Source organism: Neomonachus schauinslandi, chromosome 10, assembly GCF_002201575.2.
Source record: "Neomonachus schauinslandi chromosome 10, ASM220157v2, whole genome shotgun sequence".
Taxonomy (NCBI): domain Eukaryota; kingdom Metazoa; phylum Chordata; class Mammalia; order Carnivora; family Phocidae; genus Neomonachus; species Neomonachus schauinslandi.
This window is the reverse complement of record NC_058412.1, coordinates 85,604,151-85,620,775: the sequence shown is the minus strand read 5'-3', so window position 1 is coordinate 85,620,775 and position 16,625 is coordinate 85,604,151. Positions and strand designations below refer to the sequence as shown.

The following is a 16,625-nucleotide window of genomic DNA, read 5'->3' as shown; positions in this document are numbered from 1 at the left end:
TTTATTTATTTGACAGAGAGAGACACAGCAAGAGAGGGAACACAAGCAGGGGGAGTGGGAGAGGGAGAAGCAGGCTCCCCACAGAGCAGGGAGCCCGATGCGGGACTCGATCCCAGGACCCTGGGATCATGACCTGAGCTGAAGGCAGTCGCTTAACCAACTGAGCCACCCAGGCGCCCAGCAATCTATTGTTTTTGATGCTATTGTAAATGGGATCAATTTCTTTATTTTTTTTTAATTTCATTGTTAATATATAGAAATGCTATTGATTTTTATATGTTAATTTTGCAACCTGTGACTTTACTGAATTCACTGATTAGATATAACAGTTTTTAGGTTGAGTTTTTAGGATTTTTCCCATATAAAATTATTTCATAGAGATAATTTTACTCCTTCCTTTTTTGTTCTGATGCTTTTAATTAATTTTTTTCTCACCTGATTGAATATGAATGTTACACATACATTTTCTGCAATGGTTTAAAATCCCCCAAAGTATATTTTTCTGAGCAGAGGGATGTAAAAATTATAAAGGCAATCATTTTAATTAATCAACAGGAAGAAAACTTATTAGTGCGAGACATAATCTACAACTTTGAGAAGCTCAGTGTATGATTTTTCTGTAAATGTAACTTGTCCTGGTATTGTTCATGAGAAACTTACAGACCAGTATAGGATACAGACAGGTAAACAGGTAAACTGTGTTCATACACAAATAAAATTACATTAAAAAAACTCATAAATATAAATGAGATATTAATTATGCCTGGGAGATTCAGGTAATGTTTTAGTAAAGTTTAAGGTAAGAATACGTTCTCTGACAAAGAGCAGAGAAGGACAAGACACCCCTGGAAAAGGGAATAGCATGTGAAAGGCACAGAGGCATAGAAGAGCAGGCTATTTGGGGAACTACCAATCCTTCAGGTTTTCTGCTTAGTAAAGTTTGAGGAAGAAAATGATGAGGAGTACTGCCTGGGGGGCATGAAATGGCAGAATTTCTGGAATAAGTAAAAAACTTGGGTGTTTATTCTCAAGATTTGGAGCTTTTGGCTTTTGGACAGATTGATCAGATGAGTGACATAATCAGATATGAACTTTTGAAAGCTGTCTCTTGAGGAGCCTAATGTGTGGGTCTGAGAAAGTTGAAATTGGAGAAAATGACCGAGGTGTGTGATGGTAAGAAGTGGAATTAAATCAGTGGCAGGGGGACTAGAGAAACAAGGACAACTGAGGAACTTAGGACAAGAAGGGCTTGGTGGCTGTAGGTGTGGGATGATGACCCCAAGGCTCTGACTTGGGCGTTTGCATGGATGTTGGTGCCACAAAGTAGGAAACAATACCCAGGAAGAGTATGCTTGAGTAGGAGAAGGTACACAATGGGTTCTGCTTTGAATAGGAAGTATTTAAGATACCTGCGGGAGTTTTCCATGGAAATGGAACTACCACTGAGACATCTGGATTAAAAAATAAGGCTTTGAGGGGTGCCTGGGTGCCTCAGTCATTAAGCGTCTGCCTTCGGCTCAGGTCATGATCCCAGGGTCTTGGGATCGAGCCCCGCATCAGACTCCCTGCTCTGCGGGAAGCTTGCTTCTCCCTCTCCCACTCCCTCTGCTTGTGTTCCCTCTCTCACTGTGTCTCTCTCTGTCAAATAAATAAATAAAATCTTTAAAAAAAAGGATTTGAGGAAAATTGTAGTGTAGGTGGTTGTTAAAACCAAAAGAGTGGATACAATGACCTAGTGAGGATATACATACAAGGGAAAAGGCCAATGACAGAATCCTGTGTTTAAAAGTGGGATAAGCAGGGACCCTGCTTATAGGACCCTGCAAATATAGGATGGACACAAAACTAGGAAGAGAGCCAGAAAACAGTGCTGTCGTGGAGTACAAAGGAGGAGGCCACTGTGGGAATTGGGTTGGGTGCAACAAAATGAAATTCCTGAAAAAGACCAAAGAAGGCAAGATTGGAAGTATGATGAGATCTGATTGAAAGGAGTTTTTGGTGGCCTTCCTAAGAGGTGCTTTCAGGGCATGACATTGCATGACAGATTCAGGCATGAAAAGTTAATGAAGCAGAGCCAGAATAAGCTAGTTCTTTGGGAGGATTCGAGGAAGAGGAAAGGAGAGAGCAGGCTCCTATTCCCCCGGGTACCTCCAAACTCAGAGCCAGTTACCTCCACAAAGGTCACGGCACTAACCTCCCTCTTCTGCTCTCCCTTGTCCCCCAAATCCAGCCTGTATGACAGCATCATATTATTATTTCTAAAACAAGCAGGTAATTTTCCTGCTCCAAACCTTCACAAAGTACATTCATTACTGGGAGAAGACAGCCAAACTCTTCAGCTTCTCACTGAGCTTAGCTGCATTCCACTTCTCTAGATTTCTGTTACTTTCTCCCTTCTGTAAGCATGTGAGGTCACCAAGGACGTCCCCTTTCCATTTCTGATCAGTTAGCACCCCCTTTCCTCTGCACCCACATTATATCATTCCCTCCACTGGGCATTTCAAAGAACTTCCTGACAACCTGTCTCACACTACCTTCTCTTTCCTCTCTCCAGAGCTGAGAATGGCCCCATTCCTAGCTGTAACTTAATCCTGTCCTTAAGGGGAATTTCTAGAGCATTGATTTAGAACTGAAATGAGTCTACATCAAATCCACTTGATTTTATAGTCGGGTCTGCTCTAATGAAATGTATGCACTTCAAAAAACAACAGTGCTATGCAAAACTGCACAACAAATTCCACAGGGTTTATGGGAATAATGGGATTAGGACACAACACTCAAAACCTTCATCTCAAAAGGGTAGGAGGAAAAAAGTAGGAATCTAATAAAAATAATAACACCATTTTGCACATGTTCAATGGTCAAGAAAAACATACAAACCACAATAAATATGGCATTATACCTTGAGAAAGTCCCAGGCCAAGCTGCATGGGAGTGTAGCTTGTGAGTTAGAGTAGGAGAGTGATGGGGTAGAAGAAAGGTGATGGGTGATCAGATGGAAAGTTGTAACACAATGTGGAAACATGCTGAACAGAGGGCATCTGAGGTGTGCATATGTATGCATTGTGTGTGTTCCAATGTGGCTCCTTTCAGCTGGGGGACAGTTTTCTTCTTCACCTAGTGTTTCTATGGATTACATCAAGTATAAGCAAAAACAAAACTTGCCTTGTGCTCGGTTCCCTAATGCATCAATCACATTGGAATGAACTTGTGTTTTCAAAACCTGAGTTACAGCAGAACTGACTGTAATTTTTCTCTGACTCCTGCCATCATCCTGGTTACTAAGATTCTGCCCTGTTCCTTGACATGTCCTCCAACTTACACATTTTTGATATACCATGAGACTGTCTTGATCAGCTATCCACTACCTGAAACTGCTGTGTGTCTCTGAGCTTCTGTTCTGTGCCTGGGGCCCTAACACTTCCTTTTGGTGTCTGTGATTCTTGTTGCCCAACTGTCTATCTCCTTGAGTCTGCAAATATCGCCTCCATCTTTCCAGCTTGCTCTTTCTTGCTGGCTCTTCTTGTAGAGAGGACCATCTGCCTGGATAGAATGTGGCTCTCAATATTTGTTTCAAATTAGAATCAACTGGGGAACTGTGAAAAATCCCAGGGCTCACCTGGTGTCCCAGACCAATTAATCAGAATCTCTGGAGAGGAGGTTCAAGATCAGGATTTTTTTTAAAGGTGTAAAATTTATTAACATCTAAAAACAAAGGAATAGCAAAGAGCTACTGAATATGGAATAATTCCTTATTTACAAGTTTTACTGCAGGAGGTATGGTTTTTTAAAAATATTTTATTTATTTATTTGTCAGAGAGAAAGAGAGAGAGTGAGAACAAACAGGGGGAGCTTCAGGCAGAAGGAGAAGCAGGCACCCCGCTGAGCCAGGAGCTTGATGTGGGGCTCGATCCCAGGACTCTGGAATCATGACCTGAGCAGAAAGCAGACACTCAACTGACTGAACCACCCAGGCATCCCAGGAGGTATGTTTTAATCACCATTTCAAATAATTAGAGGAATACTACTTTTTTCTACAAACAGCAGTACTCAATCTCTAGGTAGAAGTCTACTGAAAACATTGAGTGACTGCCCCAATTAGAAACAGATAAATGAATACCTTAAACAAATATTTAAATAAAGGGTAACTGCTGCTTGAACAGGAGTTGTCCCAAAATTATTCTTGTGCTTAATTCAGACAATTGCTTAGGAAAGGTAGCCCCCCAAAAAAGCAATACATGATTTGGTCTTCATTCAAGTACATGCTCTCAAGCGAGTTTTATTTTTTATTTTTTTTTCAAGATTTATTTATTTATTTTAGAGAAAGAGAGAGTGCGCAAGGCTGGGGAGGAGGGGCAGAGGCAGGAGAGAGAGAAAATCTCAAGCAGACTCCCTGCTGAGCATGGAGCCTTGAGGCAGGGCTCAATCCCAGGACTCTGAGATCATGACCTGAGCTGAATCTGATGCTCAACTGACTGAGTCACTCAGGCACCCCAAGTACATGCTCTCAGGCAAGTTTTAAAAGAAAAGAGGAATTAGGGTTTCCAGAACTTTAGGAGTCCACTTTCACCGTAGGTAGCAATCAGGTTCTGATGAGGGTGATGTGTGATACCAATCACATCCTTCCTGTGAACTGTCAGAGTCTCTCCAGTTTGCCAGTGACTGTCCTAAGACAGGAGAGCACAGAGTCTTCCTTTACACAGTAGATCCATTTGCCATGGGGAGAGAGAGCACAGCAAACAAAATCCCTACCTTCTCTCTTACCAGACCTGAAGCTTCTGACAATCTGCCCTGCCTGTTCATGATGACCACCGTATTTGATCTGTTGCACACCACAAAGTGCTCTGGGTTTTTAGGAAGCAGGATCACACTGTTGATAGTGGTATCTGTCCCTGCGGTGCTGCCCAGGGATTTAAAGGTATTTGAACATTCTGTGGTCTTCATATTCCAGATCTTCACAGTGCCATCAGAGGATGCCTTAATAATATAATGTCCATCTTGGATAAAAGTTGCGTCATTAATGAAGGAGGAATGGTCATGAAATTCCTTCACGGTTTTCCCAGATTTTAAACCATGAATTTTAATTTTCTGATCAAAAGAGGCACTAAGGATCTGACAGCTATCCTTAGAAAAGCTTAGCAGGGGACACCTTTACTGTGTGCCCTTTCAAATCTCCTTAAACCCTTTTCACTATGAGTCTTCCATACCTTGATCTGTCCATCTTGGGCCCCCATTGCTAACACTTCTGCATCACTGCTGAAGCACATGCAGAGGACAGCATCATCCATCATCATAAAGTCATCCTGGGCCTGTTATTTAAGATCCTTCCTGATTTTTCCAGTCATAAAGTTCCAGACTTCAATGAGTCCAGCAATAGACCCGGTGACCAAATTCTGACCATTTGGAGAAAAGTGAGCACACTCCACATGGGGCCCAAACTTAATACACTTGTCCAGTTGTGTAGGAAACTTCTTTTCCCACATCTTTGACAGCTGCTTTTCCTCGGAACAAACATATGGTCATCCCAGGAAGAAACAACATCTGGTGCTGCTGCCACTTCAGTCCCTGTCCCAGCAATGCTGAGAGACAAGATGGAGGCACCACACTGCCCCTGAGCTCACCTCTATCATCACTTTGGCCCCTGGTAGGAGTTGAGTAGGGAAATTGTTTGTACTCTCAACATGTGAGCCAAGAGGGAATCTAAAAGTTCCCTGATTCCTCTTGGTAGAAATGGTAATAACCTATGAAAGCTGCACCAAAGGAATAACAAAGGGGAAATTAGGAGAAAAATCAAGAAATAAAAATCTCTTAAAAGTATAAGTTTCTCTCTGGAACTCCTAAGTCCCACCATTCTGAGTGAGCTATCAGGAAAAGAGAGAGGTCCTTCTGACACCTTATTCCTGGCCTGTCTCCCCTCTCTAACACGTGTCTCCCCAAAGTTCCCTCCCAGATGCCTACATTAGTCTCTCCTTCCACCCAGGGTTTCCCCCCACATTCTCTCTTTCCTTCTGAGCCAGTTCTCTATGGAAGTGACCAGTACTGCAATACTACCACCCAATTCCACCGTGTGCCACAGACCCTGTGTCATATCACAGCGCAGCACCAAAGCCACAGTGGTTACACAGGCAGGGTGACACATATGCAAAAACCAGCTTGTTTTCTCACATAAGCCAGCTGGCTTTCTTTAGATAATTTGCTGACCTATCTGCCGAGAGAATAGCAATTATAATGTATATTTTTCATCAACATTTACAAGTTCAGACCCTAGTGATGAGAAATGAATTTATTCTTACAAAAACATGTCCCCTTTCCATCCACTTGTAGGGTATGGTGCAGATCCACTTTGCCCTGGCCACCCTTGGCTGTGATGCACGCAGCTGTGTGGGAGGGAGCTCGGGTTTCCTGGGTGGCAGACTTTGTCATCAGGTGAACTCTTGTTGAAACAGATCTGAAGTCCTACTTGTTATGTTATGCTCATTCATATTCAATTCAATAGCTGTAGCGCTTCTACTTGTGTCAGGCATTGTGCAAGGACATGAGTAATGAAGATGTGGGGGACATGGGTCATCTATGGCTGCTGACATCTTTTGCATATCGCCTGTACATTTGATAATCTACACCTCACCCTGGGCAGATCCTTCTGTAATAATAGTAATAATATGGAATCTAAACTATATTTTCCAGACTTCCTGCAAGCATACACCTTCTTTTTAAATTTTATTCTATTTTACTTAATTTCAATTCATTAACATATAGAGTATTATTGGTTTCAGCGGTAGAGTTCAGGGATTCATCATTTGTGATGGAACTAGAGGCAAATCACATTTTGAAAGGAATCATTCTTTTGCTGCCCTGAAAGAACAGAGTTCAAATTCCAATAAAGAATCTTAATAAAGAAGCCTGGCAATTTGCATTCTCTATTCTTAACTCTGTTAATATAAGATGTTGCTTTGGGCTAATGCAGCTTTGGTTTCACTCAATCCCGCTCTGCCACCTGCCTCCTCATGGGCAGCATTCACAGAAAGATATCAGCTTCAGTCCTGGGAAGCTCCACAGGAAGAGAAATGGGTTCATGTGACAGCTCTGCCATTTATTTGTCTGTCCCTAGGCAGTTGCTCAGCTTCTATAAGTGATGAGCTTATTAAGGCTCTGCTCTTTCAAAGTCCCCCAAGGGACAGTTTTCTGTCTCTTTGGCATTCTGTGCTCAGTATGTAGCAGTCAAGCAGTCCCTATTTAGCCAAGCTTCTGGTTGTATTCAGCTGTGTCCTTTGAGCCTGCACACCAGGTCTGGTCGGTGAAGGTGCCCTTCTATAAGTGAAGTCTTAGAAATGGAGGCTGTTGGGCCAGTGTGTAATTCATGCAAGTCCTTCTTCCTTGGTCTGGCTGACTTCAAGGTGAGCAGAAAAAATCAAATTGAAGAAATTGCAAAGTAAGGTAATGCAGTTCAGTAAATACTTGGAAGTAGAAGACATTGACCCTACCAACTCAAGTTAGAGTTTGGGACCATCTGTGGGTTTCAATTTGATGTTAATATTCCCAGCCTCCTCAAAGTGTCGCTGCTTAATGCTGTAGTAGATTTCCAGAAGTTGCAATAGGAACATGGTTACTAGAACCTCAGAAAGCCATACTACATGACTTTCAGCAGGAGTGTTACTTCAATTTTTTGAAATATATCAAGTGTCAAAAAAACACATCCAGTATTAACATATGGCAAAATTGGCTGCAGAAGCAGCTGGATCCTTAGTATTTTCTCCTTTAGACTATTCCATTTTTTTTCAGTAAATTACCCTTGTGGAAGAAAACATATTATCACATCCACATTTTGATTTACTGTCGATAAGATGACAGCCTAAGACTTACAAATAATGACAGCCATATCTCACTATCTTTTTGCATTGCTGAAAAATAAGGAAATGCAAGTATATATACATATGTATTGAAATGTTTATATATTTGTTGTTACATATTATATATGTCTTTGGTTTCTGGTTGAGATTATGTGTGCAATTTTTATAGCAAACTATATGTAACAAAAGAGTGAGCTTTTGATATAGTAAAAAATTAGTAGAAGATTGAAAATTAAGATTAGTTACAGCCAATGTGGCCAGTAGAATTAAAAGGAAACTTGCAACTTCTCTTTGCCAAATGGAAATTGACCATGTGACCTTAACCTCTCTATAAATGAAATAAAAATGTTCCAAGAAGAAATAACATCTGAACTAAGGGCATTTGTGAGCCCAAAGTAGTGAGATTCTGTCTCAGGGCTCTATTTGGATAGAGCAAATTTTAAAATGTGAGGAGTCGGCCTGTAGTAAGCTATAGTATTTTCTAAAGATGTAACTGAAGAGTCAAGGTTAAAATTTTTTTTTCTTTTCAACCAAATTGTGAGTTGCAGGCCTTTCTTGCATTAACCGGAGGTTAACAAGTCCTGATAGTTTTGTTTGGGGAGTTTTACAAACTCCTGCTGGGAAATGGAACATGGAACCAGAAGCATGAGGTTAGGGGAAGCGGAGGAGACAGTAATACATAAGTATATATATTATATATATATATATAAGTATATACGTAATATATATATTACTGAATCATTGTAATTAAGTAATCATTTATATATAAATATAATATTTACTAACTAAATTTAATCACACATATTTGTATATAATTATAAATATTATATTTTATATAATATGTATATTTATTTAAGTCTTTAATCTTAGGACTATTTCTCCAATGGTTTTAATCAGGTCTATTTATTTTCAGTAGTAGTGAATTTAGGGTTTTATGCTAAAAGGAGCTGGCTACTTGGGAGGTACTTTCAAAGCACTTCTACCCTGGAGGACAATTGGGAAGGACTGTGATGCTATGAGTAATTCCCAGAGCCTCTGCAAACCATGACCTGTCTTCTGTAAAAGTCATTCCTGGCCCCGCTATGCAGTGGCTAGTTAGTGGAGTTCTGCACTTACCTGAGAAGTAGCCTCTGGTCTCCACAATGACTGGTTCGGAGATGCCTCAGAAACAATTGTACATTTAGTAATGCAGAAGCAGCGAGCTTTAGATTTCTGTTCTGATAAGGAGAATTCTCAATTCAAGAGAAGCCATCAATGTCTGGCTCGACCTAAAATAGTTATCTTCTCTGAACTTTGAGCTTTCTGTTGGGCACACAGCCCAATCATAGATATACCACAAGCAGTGTCATTTTAATAATCAGATTCACAGTGTCATGTCAGCCACCTGTCCTTGTAACTTTGGATTAGGCTAACAGTGGGAGTTAATAGGACTTATCTTCATCAAAGAGCTAACAAAGTTAAGACACCAGTCCCAGACAACACAGTGGGTCTAAGCAACAGACTTCAGATTCTCTTTGAAATACTTTATAATCACTGGTGCTTTGTTTTGTTTTCTCATTGCAGAAATATCTCCTCACTTGTAAATAAAAGTATGTGTGATGAGTATTACAGAACATAAAATGGAGCTTACAGTGTGCCAGGCAGTATTCCAAGTGTTTCATTCATGATCAATACAGAAAGTGGGCTCCAAATGGTGAAGAAACTTGTCCACAGCTAGCAAGTGTTTGAATCATGATGCTCCATCATCCTTGATTTTAATCATTATGCTCTATGAAAAAGAATAAAAACACATCATTTTTAAATTTAAAAAACATAAACCGCTAATTTTTGAAGCTGATCATTTTATAAAGTTTGGCACTGAAAGTTTCTGAAAGTTTTGTTCATTTTGTGCCCTTTAAAAAATTATTATCAGAAGTAGACCAGAACAAGTGTAAAAGAAAGGATAAAATAGAAAATATCCATCACGTGCATTAATAAGTGCATCAGCCCAGTGGGTATATCTGTGCATCATGCCCACATGACAAGGAGAAAACATTTTATTTGAAGGGGACTGCTCTGTGTGTGATGGATCAGCTCCCTTTTGTCAATAACCTTGCCTTTAACATCAAGATTGATGGATATGCCCTAACCTTCTTTTCCCTCTACCTCTACTTGAAATGAGTGAGTGACCTACAGAATAGTTCATCTAAGGTTGTACATTTAAAGAGCAAACACTTTCGGGCGCCTGGGTGGCTCAGTTGGTTAAGCGACTTCCTTCGGCTCAGGTCATGATCCTGGAGTCCCGGGATCGAGTCCCGCATCGGGCTCCCTGCTCGGCGGGGAGCCTGCTTCTCCCTCTGACCCTCTCCCCTCTCATGTACTCTCTCCCTCCTACACTGTTGGTGGGAATGCAAGGTGGTGCAGCCACTCTGGAAAACAGCATGGAGGTTCCTCAAAAAGTTGAAAATAGAGCTACCATATGATCCAGCAATTGCACTACTGGGTATTTACCCCAAGGATACAAAAGTAGGGATCCCAAGGGGTACGTGCACCCCGATGTTTATAGCAGCAATGTCCACAATAGCCAAACTGTGGAAAGAGCCAAGATGTCCATCGACAGATGAATGGATGAAGAAGAGGTGGTATATATATACAATGGAATATTATGCAGCCATCAAAAGGAATGAGATCTTGCCATTTGCAACGACGTGGATGGAACTGGAGGGTATTATGTTGAGTGAAATAAGTCAAACAGAGAAAGACATGTATCATATGATCTCACTGATATGAGGAATTCTTAATTGTAGGAAACAAACTGAGGGTGGCTGGAGTGGGGGGTAGGGTGGGAGGGATGGGGTGACTGGTTGATAGACACTGGGGAGGGTATGTGCTCTGGTAAGCGCTGTGAATTGTGCAAGACTGTTGAATCTCAGATCTGTACCTCTGAAACAAATAATGCAATATATATTAAGAAAAAAAAAAGAAGAGGAGAAGGTAGCGGGAGGGGAAGAATGAAGTGGGGGAAATCGGAGGGGTACACGAACCATGAGAGACGATGGACTCTGAAAAACAAACAGGGTTCTAGAGGGGAGGGGGGTGGGAGGATGGGTTAGCCTGGTGGTGGTTACTGAGGAGGGCACATTCTGCATGGAGCACTGGGTGTTATGCACAAACAATGAATCATGGAACACTTCATCTAAAACTAATGATGTAATGTATGGGGATTAACATAAGAATAAAAAAATAAATAAATAATAAATAAATAAATAAAAATAAATAAATAAACCATATTACAAAAAGACTCTAGGACATCACCAGCGTGGCAAAGTAGGAGACCCCAGCCTCCATCCTCCCACAAAGATCAAGAATTAGGCAGCTTTCTCTGAACAAAAACATCCTTGGGAGAGCTCAGGAGTCCAGTTAAGAAACTTCAGGAACCCAGTGGGAAAACCTGAGAATAACTGCACAAAAAGGTTAGGAAGAACAATTTCATTTTGCCTACATCATTCCATTGCCCAGGCCAGCACTGCTGAGCACCATATGGGAACTCCCCAACTAGAAAGAGAACCCCTCAATAGAAAAGGCAGAGCAGGGTGAACAACTGGCTTCCCCAGCCTTTGGGGCACCACATGAAGGCCTCACTTCAAATTTACCCCACTCAGAGACTGGTAAAGCTAAGATGAACAGAGATCAAGGAATAAAAGCAAGAGCTACTGGTACCAGCTATGTTGAATGACTGAGGTTCCCATAACCTCTGCAGAGGACCCAAGCAGCTTTCATCTCTGAAGAAACATATAGCCAGCACAGCAGCAATGAACCCACTGCAGATTTTACCAGGTGTTCACGCCACACTTATTTGCATTCACACATGCCAGTCATTTGAGTCCTTCCCTGCCCCCTTCTACTCCCACCATACCAGAGCCCAGGAACTGCACCAATAGCCAGCCCAGGCCTCTGCAGCTGTGTGAGCACAAAACACCAGCCTAGACCTTTGCAGGTAACCCCCATCTCCATGTATTTGCTTAGGGCCAACCCCTCTAGCTGTGCATTTACACATCACAAGACTCTACCACCATGTATGTGCCCATGGCAAGGTTTTGCAGACACAGAAGTACAACTGAAAAGCCTAGATCCTAACAGATGCTTGTGGACCCAGATCTGGCCCTGTCTCCAGTACCTGGCCTGAACCACTGGCTCATCTGCAGCTAGCTCACACAGTTGCTTGTAGGCCTGGCTCCAGCCCTGGATCCTGTCACTTGCCTGTACCACTGGATTTTCCTGCAGCAAGCCCTTCCAGCTATGCACTTTCACACTAGCAGCCCAACTCCCTTAACCATCCTCCATTGCCATGCATGCACCCATGAGGAGACTCTGCAGGCCGAGGAATACATACTGACATGCAGGGCCCCCACAGCTGCCAACACACCCACAGTTGTTGACCCAGGCTCTTGTGTTTCCAATTAGCCCCTACTACTACACAGGCTTCTACAGCTGGCCCCCTCAACCAAGTATGTACAGAATACCAGCTCCAGTCACCCATGCTGCCTGCCATTGTTCCTAGCCACTGGACTGGAGGTGCCACTGAGTATCCCCATAAGCCTTACAACCACTGCAGACTCCTGCAGTGCTCACCAAGGACCATGCAGTTGTTGATACTGTGGACTCCAGAGGCCTGGACCAAGGAGACATCATGCCACCCCTGACTTGGAGCCACCACATGGCCCTGCACAACTAGACCCAGTGCTACAGTATACTGCAGGGTTCTCCCACCTGCAGGTGAAGGGCTTTCTTTACTGAAGTCAGCCCATGAAATCTGGAAGAAGTGAAGGCTTCTTCAAATGCGCAGACACTTGCACAAGGCTATGGGGATCATGAAGAATCAGGGAAACATGACAGCACCAAAGGTACACAGTAAACTTCCATTTATAGATGCCAAAGAGATAGATACATGAATTGCCTGACAAAAGAATTCAAAATACTTCTTCTGAAGATGCTCAGAGACCTATAAGGTAACACAGACACATAATTTAACAAAATCAGGAAAACAATATAACAAAATGAGAAGTTCAGCAAAAATATAGGAAATAAAAAAGAATCAAACAGAATTTTGGATTTGAAGCATGCAATGACTGAAGAATGCAATAGAGCTTCAATAAGCAACTGCACCAAGCATAAGAAAGAATCAGTGAGCTTGAAAATAGATCATTTTCAGTTGTCCAGTCAGAAAAAAGGATAAAAAGGAATGAAGAAAGCCTGTGGCATTCATAGGAAGAGAAACAAGAGAAATAAGAAAAACAATCTACACATCACTAGAGTCCCAAAAGGAGAAGAAAGGGCTAAAGAGAAAGCTTACATAGAGAAATAATAGCCAAGAAGTTCCCAATCCTAGAGAGAGATTTGGACATCCAAGTTTAATAAGCTAATAGATACCCCTATAATTTCAGTCCAAAATGACCTTCTACAATGACTATTATAATAAAATTATCCAAAATCAAAGACAAAAATAAACTTTAAAACAACAAAAGAAAAACATTCTCTCCTATAAGGGAGCCCCCCATAAGGCTATAAACAGATTTTCCAGCAGAAAAGTGAGACGATACATACAAGGTGTTGAAAGAATAAAATACCAACCAAGAATACTTTATCCAGCAAAGTTGTCCTTCAGAAATGAGGGTAAGATGAAACTTAAGCAAACAAACAAAAGCTGAAGGAGTTCATCACCACTGGATCTGTGTTACAAGAAATGAGTTCTTTAAGCTGAAAGGAAAGGATGCTAATTAGTAAAATGAAAACATATGAAAATATACAGCACTCTGATAAAGCTTAGCATAAAGTCAGATTTATCATAATTAATACCATAGTATGGTGGAGAATTAACCACTTACCTCTGATATAAAGGTTAAAGGACAAAAGTATTAAAAATGGCTATGCAATAACTTGTTAAACAATATATAATATAAAGAGATGTAAATTGTGACATCAAAAGTATAAAATAGGGGCAGGAGGATAAGAGTGAAGAGTTTTTATGCAGCCAAAGTTAAGTTGTTAGCTTAAAACAGACTGTTATATTAGCAAGATGGGTCATGTAAGCCTCAGGCTAACCACAAAACAGAAACCTATAGTAAGTATGTACAAGATAAAGAGAAGGTGATCAAAGTATATGACTACAGAAACTCATCAATTCACAAAGGAAGACGTCCTGAGAGAAAGAAAAGAACAAAAAAAACCCTACAAAACAAAACAAAAATTAACAAGATAATAATCATAAGTCTTTACCCATCAGTAATTACATCAAGGGTAAATGGATTAATTCTAATCAGAAGACACAGAGTAATATAATGGATAAAAAAACAAGACTTACCTATATGTTGCCCACAAGAAACTCACTTCAGCTTCAAGAACATACATGGGCTCAAAGAAAAAGGTTGGAAAAAGATATTCCATGCAAATGGAAACCAAAAGAGAGCAAGGGTAGCTATACTTATAGCAGAAGAAATAGACATTAAGTCAAAAACTGTAAGAAGAGACAAAGAAGGTCATTAGATAATGATAAAGTGGTCAATTCATCAAGAGGATATAAGAACTGTAAAAGAGATATATATTAAGAGCACCTAAATACATTAAGTGAATACTAATAGACCTAAAGAGAGTAATAATAATACAATAATAGTAGGGAACTTCAATACCCCCATCTTCAACAATGGATCCAGATAGAAAATCAAAAAGGAAACAATGGACTTGATGTATAATTTACACCAAAGGAAACTAACACACCTAACAGAACCTAATAGAATGTTCCATCCCAAAGCAGCAGATACAGGCATACCTTGTTCTACTGTGTTTTTTGTGCATTGAAGGTTTTTGGCAACCTTGCATTGAGCAAGTTCATCAGTGCCATTTTTCCAACAGCATTTTCTGACTTCATCTCTTTGTGTCTCATTTTGGCAATTCTCACAACAGTTCAAACTTTCTCCTTATTATTGTATTTGTTATGATGGTTTGTGATCAGTGATTCTGACTTGTTGAAAGTTCAGATAATGGTGAGCACTCTTTAGCAATAACATTTTTAAATTAAAGTATGTACATTGTTTTTTAGACATAATGCTACTACACACTTAATAGACTACAATATAGTAGTAAGTTTTATATGCACTGGAAAATAAAAAAAAAATCATTTGACTTGCTTTATTGCAATATTTGCTCTATTGTGGTGGTCTGGAACCAAACCCTCAATTTCTCATAGGTGTGCCTGTATATATTCTTCTCAAGTGCAGAGGGAACATTTTCCAGGATACATCGTATGTTAGTTCATTAACAATGTCTTAGCAAATTTAGAAGATTGAAATCATACCAATGATATGAAGCTGGCAATCAATGACAAGAAGAAAAGCTGGAAAATTCATAAATATGTGGAGATTAAGCAACATACTACTAAGCAACCAGTAGATCAAAGATGAAATCAAAAGAGAAGTTTAGGGGGCGCCTGGGTGGCTCAGTTGGTTAAGCGACTGCCTTCGGCTCAGGTCATGATCCTGGAGTCCCGGGATCGAGTCCCGCATCGGGCTCCCTGCTCAGCGGGGAGTCTGCTTCTCCCTCTGGCCCTCCCCCTCTCATGTGCTCTCTCTCTCTCTCTCAAATAAATAAATAAAATCTTCAAAAAAAAAAAAGAGAAGTTTAAAAAACAATACCTTGAGACAAATGAAATGGAAGCGCAACATACTAAAAGTTTGGGGTACAACAAAAGCAGTTCTAATAAAGAAGTACATATATGCCTACCTCAAGAAACAAGAAAAATCTCAAACAAACAATCTAACTTTATACCTCAAGGAGCTACAAAAAGAAAAACAAACTAAGCCCAAAGCTAGTGGAAAAAAAGAAGTAACAAAGATCAGAGTAGAAATAAATGAAACAGAGATTAAAAAGACAATAGACAAGATCAATAAAACTAAGAATTTGGGGTTTTTCTTCTTTTTTATGTTTTTTGGTTTTTATTTTTTGAAAAGATAAATAAAATTGACAAACCTTTAATTTAGATTCACCAAGAAAAAGAGAGAGAGGATTCAAATAAAATTAGAAATGAAAGAGGAGATTTTACAGCTGATAGCACAGAAATGCAGAAGATCCCAAGAGACAACTATGAACAATTATATAGCAACAAATTGGACAACCTGTAAGAAATGGATAATCCTAGAAACATAAAACCTACCACAACTGAATCATGAAAAAATAGAAATCTGAACAGACCAATTACTAGTAAGGAGATTAAATCAGTAATCAGAAAACTCCAAACAAACAAACAAAATTGCAGAACCAATGGCTTCACTAGTGAACTCTACTAATCGTTCAAAAAAGAATTCATACCAATCCTTCCCAACCTTTGCAAAAAATAAAAGAGTAAACACTTCCAAACACATTTTATGAGGCCAGTATTACTGTGATACCAAAAGCAGACAAGGATGCCTGAAAAAATAAAATCAAAATATTCATAAGCCTTCTTATGAATTGAAAATTTTAATTTTTAATAAGATTTTTAAATTTTTATTTTTTCACTTCTGCTTCAGTAATACCTATTGGTGATTAATACGCTATGTACAAAGCAGCTCATAGCTTCTTAATTTTACTGTCTGTAAAATGGGATGCCATGAAGATTAATTAGGAAGATAGTATTAAATAGATGACATGTGTAAACTATAAAGAATCACAGATGACAAGACTCTTTTATTGGTTTTCTATTTTTTTTTCAAGAAAGATGTTTTTAAAGTGGAAGATTGTAATAATACGGTTAAGAGCAAATTGGAA

The 16,625-nt window shown here is 39.9% G+C and overlaps 1 pseudogene; it reads right to left on the bottom strand.

The window, feature by feature from the left end:
- Positions 1 to 4,535: 4,535 nt before the first annotated feature.
- On the bottom strand, positions 4,536 to 14,766 carry LOC110572055 (annotated as a pseudogene).
- Positions 14,767 to 16,625: the final 1,859 nt, after the last annotated feature.